Source organism: Pinus tabuliformis, chromosome 7, assembly GCF_031772625.1.
Source record: "Pinus tabuliformis cultivar Carrire ecotype Pingquan chromosome 7, CPIR1, whole genome shotgun sequence".
Taxonomy (NCBI): domain Eukaryota; kingdom Viridiplantae; phylum Streptophyta; class Pinopsida; order Pinales; family Pinaceae; genus Pinus; species Pinus tabuliformis.
The window spans coordinates 185,500,507-185,520,080 of NC_142293.1; the positions used below are offsets into that span (position 1 = coordinate 185,500,507).

Here is a 19,574-nt window from a genome sequence, read left to right on the forward strand (position 1 = left end):
AATTACTCCAGAAGACTTGGAATATGAAGATATCCATTGAGGATACAAATATTGTATATTAAATGTATGAATAAGAATGATACAATGAGAGCGAGAGACATGCTTATATACCAAGCAGGTGTCTCTTCATGGAGAGTCATGTCTCATTACTTAATTAGTAAACTAATGAGACATGACTCTCCATGAAGAGACACCTGCATGGTATATAAGCATGTCTCTCGCTCTCATTGTATCATTCTTAGTCATACATTTAATATACAATATTTGTATCCTCAATGGATATCTTCATATTCCAAGTCTTCTGGAGTAATTAATCTGAAGAAGGAACTTTGTTCGCTTCATTTGATATCAGAGGAGTCGATCCTCTGGTCGCTCTACTGCACAGAGCCATGTTCTCCGATCCAGGTCTTTGACCATCAAATTCATCAACATTGTTGTCGTTGAAGTGTTTCATTACAAGAATTTGGAGTTTCTCCATTTCGCTATCAAGCATTTGGCCATTCAATAATAATAATAATAAAAAATTATATATATATATATATATATATATGGAGAGAAAATAAAGAGTCAAAAAACAAAGATTAAAAAAATCAAATTCAAAAAAAGAAAAAAGAAAATAAAATAAGTACATATAAAGATTTAAAAAAAAAAAATATAGTCCGATGTAAATTTTGAAGGAGAACATTCATATATATAAAAAGGTTCTACATTATTGATAAAAAGTGCATGATAAAAAGTTAAGAGAGAATCTTTCCAAATATATTTAAAACCATACGTAAGAAAAGGAAGAGTTAATAATATTATTTCATTCAGTGGTTTACAAGCCATTGGTTTTAGAAACCCATGGTAATTGCCCATGGTATTTTAAAAGTAAAAGAAAAACAAAAGGAATACAAAATCTCTTTATGTGAATGGTAAGTTTTACTTTTTACGTGGAGAACATTAACGAGGTTTTAGAAACCCATGGTAATTGTTCATGGTATTTTAAAAGTAAAAGGAAAACAAAAGGAATACAAAATCTCTTTATGTGAATGGTAAGTTTTACCTTTTTACGTGGAGAACATTAACTGAGTCAAAAGTACATAAGTGAGCATATATTTTATATTATACCCCAAAGAGGTGAATAGCCACGTTTCACTACGGTTGTAACTTTTCAAAAAGGAAAAAAAATATTATAAATAAAATATATATAAAGAGAAATATTATATTATAAAGGGTTATTTAAAGAAAAGTTCAAGTGATAAAATTATTGAAAATATATATAAGTACAAAGTGGGTATTATTATAAAAGGTTACATAAGGAGAAAATATCAGTTAAGAGTTTACATTAAAGTGAAGTTGAATTAAAGTTTAAAGAGTTATGAAAGTTAAAAAGTAAATACAAACGACAATAAGATATTTAAAAGAAGCCAATTGAAACAATATTTAAATATTCTTTTTAAAGTACAAAAGGAAAAAAAAGGTGTAAGTAGAAATATATAAAAAGAATACAAAAGAGTTTTGAAATATTAAGGTATCCATAGATAAATTGGATATTAAAAAAATAAAAGGGTAAATAAATATAATAAAAAAAAGAGAGGCCAGATTACATATATATTGAAAAGATTCAAAATTCATAAAACATTATTAGTAAAAAAATAAAATAAAAAATAAAAGAGTTAAATTATATATATATATATAAAGAGAGTCTATATAAAAAGAAACGGAGTTAAATTTAAATAAAAAGGGAAAATATCAAGTAAGTCATTAGGAAAACAAAATTTAAGAGGAAGTTAGTGGAATTAGGGTTATTTGAAAAAAGAATGTATAAAAAAAATGTGGGTTTGTTAGGCCCCTATACTACTAGTGTAACCCCTTATTATTATTAGTACAACCCACTTATTATATTGATGTACCCATGTAGTGCCCATATTGTTACTGTTGTGCCCCATAGAAGCCCACTATTGTTATTATTGTGCCCTTACATTATTATTGTTGTCGGCTCTAATTATGTTATGACCCCTTAGACTCCTATATATAGAAAGGAGGTATTTTCATTTGTATCATCCAAGAATTGTTCATTCATGTAATGTAAAGGAAGTTGCCCCCTCGAAGAGGCTGAATTCTAAGGCGTTGATCCATCTTTTCTATCTTTTCTTGAGCTGGTTTCATAACATTTGGTATCAGAGCTTTGGATTCTAGGGTTTCGCTGCTCCAAATAGGTCATCGTGGCATTTTCGCTATAACTTTTTTTCTGTGACGTTTCAAAAGTCGCAAAAAAAACCCATTTGAGAAGAAATCGCGCTGAACCTTGGGTCCGAATTTCAGAGCTTTTTGCGCGATATTTGCGGAGATATGATCTGAGGAAGTTGGTCTTTTTGCAGACTCCTAAATTACATTCAAAACAGGTGACCTGAGGAAAATCATCATAACTTTATTTCTGAGCATCAGATTGAAATTTCGTAAGAAGGTACAGAAAGAGGACGGACTGTAGTTTTCTTGTATATATTTTTTAGATTCAAAGGTCGAAACAGTGACACGTGGCACTTCATACAAGTTCGCTCTTCTGGAAAGGTCTATAATCAGGTCATCTTGGGAGATTGTGCATAACTCTTTCTTAGAGAATCCAATTTGGATCAGACTGGTGGCATTGGAAAGAGGACATAGAGGGCTACTATAGGTTGCATTTTCAGAACTTAAAGATCTAAAAGTACAGAGTTATAGTTGTTTCAAGGTCGAGCTCCTAAAATCAAGAAAAAGCAAGATGAGGAAGTTTGATGGCAAGGATCCGGTAAATTGGATACTTCAGATGGAGCAATATTTTGATCTACATGGTGTACAACTGTTACAAAAGGTATGTATTGCATCTTCATATTTAGAACCAGATCAATTTTTATGGTACGAAGGGCTTTGTTCTCGTAAACAACTTGTTACGTGGTCAATTTTCACGGAGGAAATGATAACACATTATGAGGATACAAAGAGCAACACCTTCTTTAGAGCAACACCACAACAATTGGAAAGAGTAAAAGGGCTTTGTGACATAGTGGAAAGAAAAATTATGGAAACCAGGAAGCGTACCTCTCACAACTATAAAGATGGAAGTGTTGTTTCTCCCAGCCTTCCACAACCTACAAGGGTTACACCACAACAATTGGAAGAAAAAAGAGAAAAAGGGCTTTGTTACAATTGTGATAGCAAATGCACTAAAGGTCATAAGTGTGATGAGAAGAAATTATTTTACATAGAATATGAAGAGGGGGAAGAAAAAGATCAAGAAACATCGAAAGAAGAAGATATATGCCAGGACCCCACCCCAGAGAAAGAAGAAATGAATCAGACCATATCTTGTAAAGCATTGGCAAGAATTACCACTCCTCAAACTCTCAAGATAGAAGGACATATCAAGAAGAAAAATGTGCAAGAAGTGAAAGATCACATTGAGAAAGAAGAAATGAATCCAACCATATCTTGTAATTCATTGTTTGAAATTACCACTCCTCAAACTATCAAGATAAAAGGACATATCAAGAAGAAAAATGTTCAAGAAGTGAAAGATCACATCGAGCATCACGAAATGAATCCGACCATATCTTGTAAAGGATTCGAAGAAATTACCACTCCTCAAGCTCTAAAGATAGAAGGACATATCAAGGAGAAAGAGGTTCAAGCAGTGAAAGATCACATCGAGCATCAACAACAAGTTCTCCAACTTTTAAAGGATAGCTCCATTTCGATGCAAAATCAAACGAAACAACAGGTAGATCAACATCGTAGTGAAAAATGTTTTGATGTAGGTGATTGGGTATTTTTACTGCTACATCTAAAGCAAGCTATTTATGAGAAGGAAATGTTGGCAATACTACATGCACTTAACAAATGGCGACCTTACCGAATGGGAAGACTCTTCAAGGATGAGGATGTGGAAGCATTGTTTTGTGCTATTTCTATTATCCAACCAGATTGGATAAATGAAGCAAGGGATGAATGGAAGAAGGACGAAGAAGTATGGCCACTTATTAAAAAGTTGCAAAAGATCCCAATTCAAACAATATTGCTAGAAATTGAAGAGGAAGGAAAAATCATATTGGAACCTGGAGCAGTCACAGAAACAAGAACCCGACAGCTACAAAATCGATCAATTTCAGAGTATCTCATCAAGTGGAAGAACTTACCCACTGAAGGTTCCACATGGGAGGACAAGAATTTTATCCAGAAGCATCAAGAACTACTCAAGCGTTGAGGGCAACGCTTTTTGAAGGAGAGGGGCATGTTAGGCCCCTATACTACTAGTGTAACCCCTTATTATTATTAGTACAACCCACTTATTATATTGATGTACCCATGTAGTGCCCATATTGTTACTGTTGTGCCCCATAGAAGCCCACTATTGTTATTATTGTGCCCTTACATTATTATTGTTATGTCGGATCTAATTATGTTATGACCCCTTAGACTCCTATATATAGAAAGGAGGTATTTTCATTTGTATCATCCAAGAATTGTTCATTCATGTAATGTAAAGGAGGTTGCCCCCTCGAAGAGGCTGAATTCTAAGGCGTTGATCTATCTTTTCTATATTTTCTTGAGCTGGTTTCATAACAGGGTTTCTTTGCAAAATGTCCTTTTTGTTAGGAAGGATACCCTAATTGTCAAAAGTCATTCAGAAATCAAAACAATGTTTGCATAAAATGTTACAAAACTTTTACCTTAGTTGAACTTCTAAGTGATATAGAAAAACAGTAATTAGCAAGAAATATGAAACAATTAATTGCAACAATTAGGCAACAACATACTGATTTTAATAAGGAAATGAAGATAATAGAATCCACATTGCAAGTTGAAAGCCCATCATCACTCCTACCAAACAATGTAATCCAGTGTACGAAGAAATTGCAGCTAGAAGATCAAGAGAATGGCAAAATAGCCAAACTTCAGCAAATCAAGTAAACATTACAACAGGGACATAAAAATGATGTGGATATGCATTACAAGCAAGTATTGGTAAAAGGATGAAAAAATCTCCTGCCTCAAGGACCACATCGAAAAATTACTTGCACAAGTGAAGAAGACTAAGGTCACAAAAAAAGAACTCAAGAAGCACTTATCAGAACAAGAAGAGGAAACCTTGCGTTTAAAGAACCTTAATAAAAAAATTATTAGAACAAATCAGAGATCTAAAAAATGAAAAGCTCAAAAGACAAAATATTGAAAATAAGGTTGATGAATTAGAAACCGAAGAACTTTTACATCTGAGAAACCATAATCAAAATCTACTCACTCAAATTAAGAAACTTAAGGATGATAAGAAAACATTAAAAGGCAAGTTAGAACAATTTACTCAAGAAGAAGTATCGAAATCTCTCATCGTAACAGTGCAAGTTGAAGATAAGGGAACGAATACCGATATAGTGAATATCATAACTCAAGAAGAATGCATAGTAGTTGAAGAAAAGGCGCACTTAGATGTTGCAGTTCAGATGATAAACATCCCAAGTGAAGGTTCTGTAACCAACTCAACAACGTCATCACCTGAAGTAAATAAAAAAATTTCCACACACTTAATAAGGAAAAGTCAAACCAAAAAAGTTCCCTATCGACATCTGAATCATGAGAGTAGACAACTCAACCATGTTACGTATCGAGACCATTCAGACCAAAAACAAAAAAAGGATGTTCCAGAGAATAGTGATGTAACTTCAATCCAGTCCTATGATGACAAGTCGTTACAAATTCCAGTGATCAGAATATTCCATAGAAGATTAATCTAGGATGGTCTGATCCCTTCTCAGTGTGACAGTTTTGTTTGTCACTTAGAAGATCATATCAACTTGTATCGACGAAGATGATGGTTCCGAGACGAGAAGACATTCGAAACCGAAAAGAGATCAAGCCTTTTTCATCGACAAGCTTTGAGGAAAAAGATTTTTGAGGAGGAAGGCAGTGTTATGAATAAATATATAGGAAATAATGTAAAATGATGTAAATGATAATAATCATAAATAATGATTAGTTAATTAGTAATTAGGTTGAAGAGTCATGTCTAAATGAGACATGACTCTCCATGAAGAGACACCTGCTTGGTATATAAGAAAGCCTCTCACTCTCATTGTATCATTCTTAATATATAATATTTGTATTCTCAATGAATATCTTCATATTCCAAGTCTTCTGGAGTAATTAATTTGAAGAAGGAACTTTGTTCGCTTCACCTTGGAGAACTTAAAATCAATGTTGTAAACATCGGCATTGGGATAAAATCAACACGGGTCCAGAAAACCAAAAAATCATAAAAATCAAGAAAATATCAGTGAAAATCGACAAAATTTAGGTACCACCAAAATATCAGTAAAAATCGGCAAACATTGGATAGGCCAAAAAATCACAATTTCGCATTTTCTTTCGCAATAAAATCGGGATGCTTGCAACACTGCTTAAAATACATGCCAAAACACCCTAAACCGTACCATACAATGCTGTAAAACATAGCTCGAGGAGTTTCCAAGGTATTATGTACCTGTTATGGCAAGTTTCTGGTATTAATACACATGTAAGATTGTTCTTTGATGCTCAACAACTTATCAAAGAACTTATAGGCATATCACAAGCATTTTATTCATGTGCTTAGCATTTCATTACAAAGAGATATTAAAGCCATCCACTTTATGCATTTAGATCTGTACGTGCATCAAAACTTTAAATGTCATGCTTTTGTTGTTTAATGTTTTCCCTTAAGTAACGCAATGACATTTAACAGTGAACAATCATGGGTGCATTTTCTGCATATACGTTGTGTTGTTTTCTATTTGTGTCTGCTATCAGAACATCTTCCAATATTTATGAGTGGGTATTGGGCCTACTTGCAAATTTTTCCATATACACATGAGATGCGAATTGTAAATCTGAAATCCTGTATGTAAAAATCTACCCAAAAAAACATGCCAAGTGATTCTGAACAAGACCTAAACAATGGCATTTTCGGATTCTCCCCTGGTGATCTCATGCACATTGCCAATAATACAGTTTCTCTAGAAGATGTCCAAGGAACAACTTGTTGTAGAAAAACTTAAAAGGACAGAAGGATAACAAATAGATCTACAACATGGTAGGAGCACAATAGGCAAGAACCAATGCACTTGGGCTTGCCAAGTGCAAGTTAAACAAATCCTAGGTGAGAAAACAACGTGCCCAGATGATGGGAAGTAGTTGCTCCTCTATGCTCTGCGCTACCCTAGAAATCTACACTACTGGCTAGAAAGGTACCCCTGTTTGAGCCCTCTAGACTGCTTAGAAAATTCTGCCAAATTAATCTTGTCCTCTCATCAATAAACCCATAAAGGCCCAGAAAGGGTTGGACCTAGTTTACTGACCACCCGGAACCCAAAAGTTGAGCTCACTCCTTCCAATTGGCTGTTGATTTGGGGTAGCATCGGATGTGCTCTAGCCATGAAAATTGGTGGAGAGGATATAGCACATGAGATCTCCAAGACCCAGAAATGGTTTGGGCAGAATCTAACCAGTTTGGGAGATATTAAAATAATTAATATTTTTAATGGAGTTCCTAAGTCTAAACTTAGGAAAAATAAAATATTAATGTGAATTAATATAAAATTGAGTTAGAATGGTCCAAAAGTCATGAATCAAGCCAAATCTAATCTTAGCCATTGATTAGAAATTTAATATCAGTCGTTGATGGACCAACGAGAAAAGTATAAGAGGAGGCTTGAGGGTCAATTGAAGAACACACCGAGAGAGATCAAGAACTCGATTTTCTGGGGCAGGATTTGCTGAGGAAATTGAGTGAGTGATCAAAGTTGTAGCTGAGGGGTAGTGAATACATAGCAGAGAGGCAGAGTTAGTCCCAGGGCGATCAGCACAGAAGCCAGGAGAGGTTGACGCAGAGCCAGCTAGAGGCCACGCAGAGCTAGCCAAAGGCCATGCAGAGGCAGCTAGGAGCTGCACAGAGCCAGAGAGGGTCAACGTGTGAGACACAGAGGCAGCTAGGAGCTACGCAGAGCTAGAGAGGGGCAGCGTGTGAGACACAGAGGCTCCAGAGGCTGATGCAGAGCCCCGAGAGGCTGACGATGGGCCAGAGAGGCTGACACAGACCCTAGAGGCTGGTGCTAGGAGATTTCGTGGGGCAGATTGTTGTTGCGGGATTGTTCCTCTGGTGATTTAGCCGGAATATCTGTCTCCGACTAAGAGGTACTACTGCCGAGGGCATTCTCTGTTGGGTGAGCCATTTCTGGCACCCAGATTGTATTTTGAAACTGCTTAATAATAAAACCCTCTGATAGCTGCATTGGTTTTCCCGCATTGGGTTTTTCCAGGGATATTAGTCCAAAAACAATGGTGTCACTTGTGCTTGTTTTCTTTCAGTTGATGATCTATATGTGTTGATACTGTACTTGTATTTATTTTCAGTATTTACATGGTAAATAACTTGTTGAGTAACTGAACAAGTAGGAAGAATTAAATCAGATAGTACAGGAAGAATTTCTAACGGATAGACTTAGAAATTCCAACATGGTACCAAAGGGTGGTTGCAGATCACAGGATAACTGAAGGCATCAACCGAGCAGAGCAGCAACAGTGGAAACAACTGTCCTGAGTAACAGAAGTTGTTCCTAGTAGAAAGCAGCAAGAAAGGGGTGACATAGAGAGCCTGCGTCATCAATTCGAACCAGGAGGAGGATCAACGTTGAGGCAAACAGGACCAGACCTAAACTACGCAGTGTTCGATCATCTTTCTTAGCTAGGAACGATCGACGGTGTGGCTAGGAGGTGCAGATTGTGCCAGTGTTGGGATTGCGTAGAGCCTAGAGGCTCTAACCTTCAGATTGTTGGGGCATAGGAGGTTGTGGGTAAGTTGTGGAGCGAAGCTGGTGGGGTACTGTGGTCAGAACAATACCTAACAGGAAAAGACCAAGGGGGAGGGAGTTGCTGCCGAGGATTGGCAAAGGGATTTCCAGAAGGGAAATTGAGGCTTAGAGGGAGTCAAACCGAGAACTTCCAAACAGGAAGTAGAAAGACTTGAAAGAGTCGAAAGAGGAGCAGAGAAATGGCAGTGAATGGGCTAAGAGATCAAGATAGACTGGACGAAGCTTCAAACTTCGTAGTTTGGAAGGCCAGGATCTTGTCCATTCTAGACAGGTATCACATCAAACACTTCGCCTTGAAAATGATAGCGATCCCAATTGACCCAACTAAAAATGACAAGTATGAGGAGGCAATGGCCAGGGCAAAATGCATCATCCTTGATGGTGTCAAGGATCATGTGGTGCTACACATTACCGAGAAGGAGACAGCAAATGAGATGTGGGAGGCCCTAAAGAAATTGTACCAGCATACTTCTATGCAGAAGAGGATGTTACTTGAAAACAAACTGTGGTCATACTAGATGCAAAAGGGAGAACAAATAGATGTCTTCCTCAGTGGATTGAAGGAGATTTGTGATCAACTAACTTCCATAGAGGCCACACCGGATCAGGAACTAATGGTGAGGACCACATCGAATGCAGTCTCAGAGGATTGGGAGGTACTTGTCCAAATCATACTGGGCAAGATGAGCCTTCCAGATTGGGAGGAACTGTGGGCGGCTCTTCGTCAAGAAGAGATCAGATGGGTGTCCAAGGCAGGGAGTAGCGAAAAAGGGGTCAGAATCAAGGAGGAAGAAGAAGATGCGGCTCTTTCATCTGCGGGAAAGCAGGAGAAAAGAAAGAAGGACCACTCCAAGGTGAAGTGCTTCCGTTGTGGGGAACTGGGTCACTATGCGAACCAGTGTCCTAGGAAGAAGAGCAAGGGAGAGGCTTCTGAGACCAAGGCTGCGCCGGCTAAGGCGGAGAAGGAAGTGGAGACTGATGACGACTGTGCCATGAGTGCTCATGCACCTCGAGAGAAGAGGTGGGGAGACATCGAGCTGTAGTCAAACAGACTACAGGCGATGAGGGGCAGGATCCTCGAGGTACCCAACCTCTTGGATTATACCTGGCTACAGGAGCCCCGAAGAGGAGTAGCAGGACTAGCGGATGTCGGTAGAGATGGATGCGGATGGAGCGACAGAGAGTGCTACAGTGCAGGAGTACCAAGACAGCGTGAGGCAGCAATGCGAGATGCATGGAATAGTTGCAGCGGCGTAGAGGTTAGAGAGGGAGCACTTGTCAGCGACAGAGGGAGCTTCAGCATCGGGAGTGTCTCTAGCCTGACAAAGATGTCAGAGTTGAGAGGATCAGTTACTTACATCTCAGTAACTGAGTTGCAGTGCAGCAGTTAACAGTGGCAGTGTTATGGGCAACACGATGCAGCATGATGAGAGGGGATGCAATGCAGATGTAGCAATGGCAGTGACAGGGCCATAGGCAGCAGCACGGATGCAGAGGGAGCTGCCGTACGGATGCAGCAGTGGTAGTGGCAGGGCCATGGGTAGCAGTACATGATGCAATAGTGCAGAGGATGTTGGGCGGGGAGGCCTAGCATCAGCACAGGGACCGATGCTGGATGATCAGGGTGATACTCAATGAGGAGTATTACTAGAGCACAGTCCTCGCTAAGAGGGAGTGTTAATTTGGGGTAGCATCGAATGTGCTCTAGCCATGAAAATTGGTGGAGAGACTACAACACATGAGATCTCCAAGACCCAAAAATGGTTTGGGCAGAATCTAACCAATTTAGGAGATATTAAAATAATAATATTTTTAATGGAATTCCTTAGTCTAAACTTAGGAAAAATAAAATATTAATGTGAATTAATATAAAACTGAGTTAGAATGGTCCAAAAGTCATGGATCAAGCCAATTCTAATCTTCGCTGTTGATTAAAGATTTAATATCGGTCGTTGATGGACCAACGAAAAAAGTATAAGAGGAGACTTGAGGGTCAGTTGGAGAACACACCAAGAGAGATCAAGAACTCGATTATTTGGGGTAGGGATTGCTGAGGAAATTGAGTGAGTGATCAGAGTTGCAGCTAAGGGGCAGTGAATACATAACCGAGAGGCAGAGTTAGTACCTGGAGGATTAGCGCAGAAGCAGGGACAGGTTGATGCAGAGCCAACTAGAGGCCACCTAGAGCCAGCCAGAGGCCATGCAAAGGCAGCTAGGAACTGCGCAGAGCTAGAGAGGGCCAACTTGTGAGACGCAAAGGCTCTAGAGGCTGACGCTGGGAGATTTCGTGGGGTAGATTGGAGCTGGAGAGCTGGATAGGGTGACGCAGTCCCTATTAGGGTGACAGAGAGCAACAGAAGTGTTGCAGTGTTGTTGTGGGATCATTCCTCTGGTAATTTAGTTGGAATATCTGCCTCCGACTGAGAGGTACTACTGTCGAGGGAATTCTCTATTGGGTGAGCCATTTCTGGTACCCAGATTGTATTCTGAAACTGCTTAATAATAAAACCCTATGATAGCTGCACCAGTTTTCCCACATTAGGTTTTCCAAGGACATTAGTCCAAAAACAACAGTGTCACTTATGCTTGTTTTATTTCAGTTGATGATCTGTATGTGTTGATACTGTACTTGTAATTATTTTCAGTATTTACATGGTAAATTACTTGTTAAGTAACTGAACAAGTAGGAAGAATTAAATCAGATAGTACAGGAAGAATTTCTAACGGATAGACTTAGAAATTCCAACATTAGCTGCCAAATAATTCTTTTGGTTTGAGGCACCAAAACGCCTCTAAAAATTCTGCAAAATTAGGTGCAGACTCCTTGAGGCTAGTCCAGCAAAACCTAGAAATGTTTTGGGCTAATTTCGACCTCCAGGAACTACCCAAATTTGGTGCATTCTCCTCCACTGCTGGCCCAACACCCAATTCAAAAATCTTTGCTAAATCCCTACTCCAAAACTCCTCCAGTGAGTTGGAAATTCCTGCAATATTTCTCCCAGAAGAGAGGTGAGAGTACGGTCCTCAAATCCCGCTAACTCTAAGTGATTTTATTATTGCAAGATGAGCCTAGAAAATCACTGCGCAGGCCCTAGGAAGGCAAATTTGTCCGACACTAAAGCAAGTACCTACAGCCTTGAAAATCACTCCATAATTTCGTACTCCCTCAATGAAATTTCCTGTAAATTCCCGAGGGGAAATTCCCCAAGAATCTCCTCCCCCGAGCACCACGAATTAGCTTCTGCGTCCTTGTCGAAGGATAGAAAAATCGACCCAACTAATAGCCTCCAATCCAACCTAAAAATCCCTATCCAAACACTAGTCTAACCATAAGAGAATTTCTTGTAAAAACATGGAGCAAAGGAACAAGACTCGGAACTCGAGCACTACTATTGGATGGTGGAGGTGGCATGGTTGTTACTTCATCTTCCTCTCTCATAAGTTCCGCTTCCAGTTCTTCAAGATGTATAGTGCCATCCTCCAAATTATCATCCTCTGGGTGGTTGTCCCAAATTTTATATGTTGGATCCTCATAAGCTCGATCACAGTGATAACTCAACAACCTCAAGTTGTAGTGCACATAAACCAAGCTTTCTGCTCGGTTTTCATTGAGTATGTTTCTTTTCACATTATGTATGAAGTTGTAGGTGCTCCAACACCTCTCTGCAAAAGAAGTATTTACAACCTATGAGAGAACTTTTTTGCCAATTTTGGCAAAATTCCCTGCCTGCCATATGCTTCCCACCACGTGAGAGCATCAAATCTGTCTCTATCTTCAATTGCATGGAAGGTACCAAACAAACCAGTGCAACTGAAGTATCTGCCTAATTCAAGACGCAGACTAGCACATTCCTCCCTGTCAGGTATCAACTTGTCTAATGCTTGCAAATATCCTGTAGATAGCTCTTCATCTATATGGGGTTTGACCCTAACCCCACCCCCTGGTGCAGGTTGGCCCAACCAAGATGCAAAGTAGTATTTTGGCGTAAGGATATACACAAAGGCATGTAGTGGAACATTAAGTTTATCCCACCATATACACACACAATCGTGAATCAGTTTAGACAAGTTGGGATCATTTTTATGAACAACACCTTTTATTTGCCCCAACATGGTATCCATTTGCTCATACACCTCACCAATCACTGGTTTATCTGTATCTGCAAACCGAATCATGTGATAAACAGGCTTGGTGAAATCCAATACTTGCCTCACACGTGCCCAAAACATACCATCAAGAGCGGTCTCCTCCACCTGTTCAAAACCTTGCCTATCAGTTGCATTTGTAGCCCTTTCCTTTAATACCTGCCAGTGTAGACTTGATACCATGCTAGCCAATGACTCTCTTACCTTCAAAACGCACCTGAAGGTGAGGTAATAGCTACCAAATCTAGTCCTGCAATCTTCAACAACACCAATCTTGACTGACTGCGAAAAAGGCCATGGGTATTGCTATGATTTGTAATAAATTTTATCATTTCTTTGCCTCTCTTGTACAAATCACCAATCCATTTGTATTGTTCATTTTTGTTCTTAACAATATCATGCATCAAAAGGTTCATTGTGTGAACCAAACACCCAGACCAAAATATGTTGGGGTATTTATCCTCAATAATTGCTCCCGCTACCTTACAATTAGGAGCATTATTAGTGATAACTTGGATGACATTGTATGGCCCAATACGGTCAATTGTTTCAAGTAATGGTTCTGTAATGTTGATGTCGGTCTTGAACTTGTCTGAGTAATCATATGCTGAAAGAAAGATGGCACCACTAACAGACACAACAAGAACACTTATCAATGGCTTTCCTTTTACATTTGTCCATCCAAGAACTTGTCATTCTACTCAAAGAATGTGGTATTTTTTCTTTTTCACGATCAAGTCCAACGTTTCTAGCCTTGTTCATACCCAGGGCTCTTGTATCCTTTAGGGGAATCATTTATGGCAGAAACCATTTCATGCCAATAAGGTGAGCAACGAACATTGAATGGTATCCCACATGCATAAAGAAACATGTAAACTTTTGAATCCACATCATTCCTACACCCTTCATCAAGGAAATCTAATATGCTTCTATGCCTTAAACTTGGTGACCCTGTGCCTCCATATCCACTGCCTTGGGAGGATGCTAAAGGAGTTCTTTATGCATGTGATTGTTCAAAGAAACCCTTTGAATTTTTAGATTTGTATTGGGCTTCCTCCTCTTCCCTTGTGTATTTGGCTCTATCTATTGCTGACACACATGTACAAGTTTTGATTCCTTTTTGTTTATCTCCATCCCACAGCCTTTTCCCGTAGAGATGCTTTCTGGCATGGGTGTATGAATCTGTGTAATTATTGTTGCAATGGGGGCAATGAATTTAGTTGTTCCACCCCCTATCCCTGCGTCAAGCCTATTAACATATTTCCACAATGGAGTTTGGTCTTGTTTATTTTTTTGAGAGTCATGTTCACTCTCCTCCAGCTTCTCCTCTTCGGGGTTTTCATGAAATCCACTATGACACACTTCTGCATCCCCTTCTTCATTTTCAACCCTCCTTTTTCTACTCTCCAACACGATAATAACCAAAAAAGGAACCAAGAAGAAGAAAATGCCAAGAAATATAACCATGATGTTTGAATCTGCAAAAAAATGGAATGGGAATGGGAAAAAAAAATTATTTATTTATTTAGTAATGAACATTATAAAAAAATTGCTAGAATAGAGCCTACCTCTTTGGCCTCCAATCTCCCCTTGCTCCTTGCTCCTTGCTCCTTGGCACTTGCTTTCTCCTTGCTCCTTGCTCCTTGCTCTCACTCTCACTTGCTCTCTCTTGCCCCTCACTCCCTCTTGCTCCTCACCCTCTCTTACTCTCCTCTTGCTCTCACTCTCATTCTCACTCACAATTTCTGAAATAATGAAATTCATTGGAGGGAGGGTTTATTTATATTCCCTCCCTCCCTCCCTTTCCTCCCTTCCCTCCCTTTTTTCCCCAACTGACGCCTTTTTTTTCCGGCGTACTTTTTCTTTTCCGCGTGATTTTTTGGGCGTCACTCACGCCGTCGGGAGCATTTTTTATAGCCGGGGAGCAGTCGAGAGAAATCGCTCCCCGATCACTCCCGGGCTATAAAAATCGCTCCTGGAGCGACACTCCCCAAATCGGTCCGGCAATGGGCAAGGAGCGAAATTTTTTTTCCAGGAGTGCGCTCCTAAGTCGCTCCCGCCCGGAGCAGGGATTGGGAGCGAGATCGATGGGGGGCGCTCCCCTGCAACACTGTTTACAACACTGCTCTGAGGCTCTGTGTTAGCCCTCCTGGCCTCTGCATCACTCTAAAGCCCCCAACGTCAGGCTTCTGCTGCTTTGCGCTGGCTCTCTAGCCCTCTACGTCACCCATGCAGGCCTTGCTAGCCTTTGCGCAGTCACTCTGCCCTCCGTGTCACTCCTATTGGCTCTTCGTAGCCTCGTCTACCTCAGCTCTGATCCTTCGTCACTATCTTTGCCTCTCTGCTATGCACTTACTACCCCTCGCTACAACTTTGATCATTTGTTCGATTTCTCTTAGCAAACCCTGCTCCAGAAAATTGAACTGACTGATCAATCTTGGTGTATCTCTAACTAACCCTCAAGCCTCCTCCTATACTTTTTCTATTGAGTCTTCAACGACCGAGATTAAATCTCTAATGAACAGCTAAGATTAGATTTGGCTCAATCCATGTATTTTAGAACATTCTCACCTAGTTTCAATACATGAAACACAAATTTTTACCAAATTTTCTGCAAAACCCACAAATGATTAGCTTCAGAAAATCAAATATTCAAATCAGAAATAGAGAAAGGGGAATCTAGGGCCAATGAGAGCTAGCACTAGGCCAAATACAACTAGTGTTGGGCTAGGGGAAGGCAGATCTAGGCTTAGAAGCCCCAAAAATTGAAACCCTTGTTCTAAAAAAATTATTTTGCTTCAGATCTTCAGATTTATTGCAAAATCTTTAATGGCTGACTTTGCAAAAACGTTTGGGACAAGATATTGCCCTCCTGGGCCTAGATTTGTCTGAAAACCAGTGTGGAAAAAGTTGGGAAAAGATCGGGATTAAATCCCCAAAATGCGATTTTTTTGGCTGGCCGATCAATTTTTTCCCAGTTGAAAAAGTCGGGATTAAATCAGGACTTTTTCCAAAAAATCGTGAATGAGGTAGTTTCTTTAACGTTTTTTTAATTTTTTTTTGGAAAAAAGTCGAGATTTTATTGAAAAAGTTGGGTTTTATTGAAAAAGTTGGGATTTTTTTTTAAATGAATATTTTTGTATTTTTTTAATTTTGCCGACTTTTTGCCGACTTTTTCAAAAAACTCCAGACTTTAACTACTTTTTCAATTTCTGGACCCTTGCCGATTTAATCCCAACTTCGACTTTTTCCACATTGGTTTTATATTAATACCCATTAATATTTTTATTTTCCTAAGTTTATACTTAGGAACCCATTAAAAATATTAATTATTTAATATCTCTCTAACTGGGCAGAATTTCCCCAAACCATTTTTGGGTCTTGGAGATCTCATGTGCTTTAGCCTCTCCACCAATTTTCATGGCTAGAGCACATCCGATGCTACCCCAAATCAACAAAGAGAACTAATGTTAGAATGTCAAATGATCAAAGATCCCCAAAAGTGAGACCCCCAAGCTCTATTTATAGTTTGTTGGCCACTTCTTTCCTTGCGATCCCCACTCTCTCTCTCTCTCCTAATTCACACTTCCTTTTCTTTCCTCTCACCTCCAAGAGTGTGAGTTCCCTCCTTGGATCGAATTTCTCTTTCTTGTGGCCCCCACATTCCACTAGAGCTGCAATTTTTCACTTTTCCTCCTAAGTCCCAATGCCGAAATTGCGTCCTCTCCCAAAAATCATCTGTAATGATGAAAATTAGAATTGGGGATATTACAGTCCTCCCCGCCAAAAATTGATTCTCCTTGAGCAATGCTTGAACAAGCGTACCCCCCCCCTTATTGTTGATCACCACTATCATCACCAGTAATACTGGGGTCCCAAATGTATCACTAAGTCATCCCTAGTCTTTGCACTGTCTGGTCATGAAGGAATACCTCGATACCTAAATCCCAAGCCATCTTGATCACTATGCAGCACCCCTTGCTCCGCTCACCGTCCCGCCAGGTATAGGTACTAGAAGCCCTCGACATACTATCAATAAGTAGAGCATCATGATAATGTAGGACTTTGTCCAACTCCCCATGAAGCTGCACTACTGAGTAATCCACCTCCTGCTCTCCAAGCGCAAACTCTTGAAGATACAACCCAGTGCTCATGGGGATGAAGTCTCTCCCGCATGGGCTTCCCCTGATATCCTTTTGCTGGCCAACTTGCCATGTGATGAAGTCCCCGTGTCATCAGCGAGTCATCAAAGCCCAATGGAGGATTTGAATGATCTTCTTGTGTAGAAATTAGCACATCCCCAAGGGTAGTTCTACTACCAAGCCCTATGATGTCAGGATCCCATGTTAGTCTAAAGAGGGTGCCACTATGTTATTGTTGCGCAACTCTAACCATCACACTCTGCCCCTCATGTGTAAGTTGTATCCTCCTCTCCTGGGACCTGATGGAAAAATATTTGAGTCCCAACGCATCTGGACCAAGCACCTCCATGATGTCACATCCTACCCATCCAACACTCATGCTGATCTGTAGCAATAACAAGGAAAACCAACCTTGCCACATGATAAAGGCCTCAATGCTCCCCCACATGTCAAACCAAGTGTGTGTTGGGTTATCCCCTATCCTAATCCCACTCATCACAAAACAGAGTGTCCAATCAACCATCTAAACCCCTGAATCCCATAGCCAAAACGACTGTGGCATAGTCCCGACAACTGATGGAACCAACTTGTACCACATCTCAGATTCCTGCGTGCAATCAATATATGGACCTCATACATCATGACCCAATCTGGTGCGCATGACAAAGCCCTGTGTCGACCATACCACATAGTGGGATTTGTCGTCCTGACTCCTAAAAGTGCTCCCAATACTACTCGGAGTCTAAAGATCCGCCTATAAGTAAGGTCCACCAACTACTGTAGATGCTCCAAAGACACCTCAGAATGTCTCACCAAAAGGGGGTCATGTATCACACTAAGTGTGGGCTCAACGGTGGTGCAAGTGCTACCTCTACAAAAGATGGGACTACCCCCAAGCCTGAATCCACCAACTTGCGTCCTCACCATATGCCACAACTGGAAAGCCTCTCTCCCAATGCATTGTGTCCCGTCCAACTGTCTCAGATGAACCTCCTGGGTCCTATTGCTCGTGATGAGAGCATCAAGAGATGATATCCAAGTCCCCTGTGTTAGTGTGCAATGTTAGAGAGTGATAAATGGAAGCTCACGGTCGGCCCTGTGATCAACTCGCTCTCCAAATCTGAGTGTGCCAAACCCAATGGTGTGCCTGATGCCCTCGTCAGGAGATCTCTCTGTTGGCAACACTGACAACCTGTTGTGCATCATCATGCTTGGTTGCACACAAGTACGTACCCCTACACTCCTCTGCATAGCACTGAACTCCGTGGCACAACTCCATGCACCACTGGATACCAACTCTCAATGCCATGTCCCAATGTACCATAGGGAATGTCATATGTGCCCATGCATCCACCACACTGCTAGTACACCCGCCATGAAGTGATCTACACCTCATCTGCCCTGGCAAACCTGAGTAACATAACTCCACACTTGCTAGAGGGGATATCTCTGTTGTGCTGATCCTCAGTGATTCCTGTTCCCAATACCCCAATGGGAGAATATCGTCTCCATACAATGCCCAGTCGGGTGGCCTACCCATGCCAGCCTCCTCCGACCAACTCCTGCCAGAGAATGCTAATCATCTTGCGACCCCATGCACAACCAACACACCAATACAATCCACGCAGCCTGCTCATAAACTACCTGTCCGCTAGTGCCGACTAGAACTCCCCTAAGGAACGCATGTGCTGAGTCATTGGGTCGACTACCTGATCAATGCCATAGACGTCCCGCATGTCTAATATCGGATAGGGAGCCCCCAATGCCCGAGCCTCCAGTACCCTCACTGTCTGAGAGCTCCTACTAAGCTTTACTCCAGACTATGACCATCTCCATGAGTCCAGCACACTCCACCGATGACCAACTCATAATCTCTCGCCATCCAACCCCAAGAGAGGGATCGAATGCACGAACCCCCGCACATAGAACAAGCTCTGCATCCTGCAAGTGTTGCACCATGAAATCTCACCATCCTGGTCAACACCCAAAATCTGTCGAGGTGACTCTGCCTATCCCTCTCCAATGTGCAGAGGAAACCCACCAGTGTTGTAAGTCCCGTCTATGTATGTTTGAAGAGGGCTACTCCGATGTTATAATGTGCACTCTAGCTTAACCATTAGGGAATCCAACTGTTCCCCAAGGTGAGTTAGTTTGGTTGTTGACTCAGCACAAACCGCTCTCATGACCTCCAACTCCTTATTCTATTGTCAAATAGCCTCTCGCACTGTCATGGCCTTCTCTCTATCGATGCTAAAAGGTCGTCCTAGAACTGATGAAACTATCGTGGGCATCTATCACCTGCAGACTTGGTCACAACTTTGGATACCTCAGCAACTGCTGGCATCTCATCCATGGGTGGCACCTCCTCAACAGATGGCTCTATGTGTGTAGGTTCTATCCTTTCTATCAAAGAGGTCTCTAATAA

General features: G+C 40.6%; 1 protein-coding gene across 2 annotated transcripts in view; it reads right to left on the minus strand.

Annotated features, from left to right (window-relative positions):
• The window catches only part of LOC149246469 (histone-lysine N-methyltransferase ATXR2-like), a 210,926-nt gene that overhangs the window by 32,630 nt on the left and 158,722 nt on the right, over positions 1-19,574 (minus strand). The window lies entirely within an intron of this gene.